Genomic DNA, 1,788 nt, shown 5'->3' on the forward strand with positions numbered 1-1,788 from the left:
AAATTAAATCTACAGTAGAATTTAGGAACTGAGGCACATTAAGTGATGCTAACAGTGAAGAAAGTCTGGGAAGTAAAAAATTCGAATGAAACTTGGCTTAAAAATAGTATGGTTTAAAACCCATTGTTCACTAAAACAGATAAAAGAAAATCCTTCAAGTTTAAATTAAAAAAAAAAAATCCTATAATTAATTTGGCCCCAACAAAAATTACTAAATATCTAGAAATATTACTTCTAGCATTATTAAAATTTATTTGATAATATCTAAACATTAAATTTGGCAATCCACAAAGACGTTTCATTTTCTTGTAAAGAAATAATTAAGCTGTCCTACCTTGACACTCAACACAACACATTTGTGATAAAAATTTCCCCATTCCCCTAAAAGAGTAAATAGAATATATATAGCCTGAAGCCCTGTCCACACGATCGAGCATGCCCGACGGGAAAACAGTGATACCAGACCACAATAGTTAGTAAGAATGAGGGTTAATGACGTCAGCAGCGGGAAAACCATACACAGGGATCTGGCATCATACAGTGCTGCCAGATCCCTGCCTTTAGTTTTCCCGCTTCTGACGTCATCAGTCCTCATTTTCACTAACTATTGTGGCCTGGTATCACTGTTTGCCTGTCGGGCATGCTCGATCGTGTGGACAGGGCTTTACACTATTATTCTCAAAACATATCCCAGCAATTCTTTCTAACACCATAACACCATGCTGAGAAAGCCTATGGGGTTTAAATATGAAGTTAATCCTTGAAAACCAGTCGCCAATGACTATTGAATATGAACTTTGTAAAGATTAATATCCTATATAACCAACTTGCAAACTTGTTATCTCTTTATAAACCATATTAAAATTTAGGAAAGCCCATGATACAATAATTATTGTAATGGCAAGTTCCCCTTTCAATCCTTTATATTTTCATTTAAGGAATCAATACGGGTGAATCTCTGCTTTTTTCAAAATAACCACAGTTAATTTCAATAGCTTTTATAGAGAATAATTCAAAATAACCAGTTAATTTCAATAACTTTTATAGAGAATAATTCAAAATAATCACAGTAAATTTCAATAACTTTTATAGGGTATAATTCAAAATAACCACAGTTAATTTCAATAACTTTTATAGAGAGTAATTCAAAATAACCACAGTTAATTTCAATAACTTTTACAGAGAATAATTAAAAATAACCACAGTTAATTTCAATAACTTTTATAGAGAATAATTCAAAATAACCACAATTAATTTCAATAACTTTTAAAGAGAATGATTCAAAATAACAACAGTAAATTACGATAACTTTTATAGAGAATAATTCAAAATAATCACAGTAAATTTCAATAACTTTTATAGAGAATAATTCAAAATAACCAGTTAATTTCAATAACATTTATAGAGAATAATTAAAACCTGTACTCCGGGTCCAAACAGAAATTCATATATCAAAATAAACACCTGGACAACTTAATCCAAGATTCACCTGCACAACCAAATATGACAAGAAAACGGAGTAATGTAGTGTCACTGAACTTCGACCAATCAGCAGCAGCCGACGTAAAACAGAAGAATTTCACAATATCCTCTTATCTGACCGAAGGCTCGACTTCTTTCATCCGACCTACCCAAGAAGACGCCAGCGCAAAAATTAAAATTCTTATCTGGAAACAAATCAATCTTGTGGATGAGCAGACACAGTGATCAAACGCCGCGTGATCTGAATTCCCATTGGTCTTACACGTGAGACTGCATAGCAATCAGGAAAAAAATATATAAAACTTA

Source organism: Palaemon carinicauda, chromosome 19 (assembly GCF_036898095.1).
Source record: "Palaemon carinicauda isolate YSFRI2023 chromosome 19, ASM3689809v2, whole genome shotgun sequence".
Classification (NCBI taxonomy): Eukaryota; Metazoa; Arthropoda; class Malacostraca; order Decapoda; family Palaemonidae; genus Palaemon; species Palaemon carinicauda.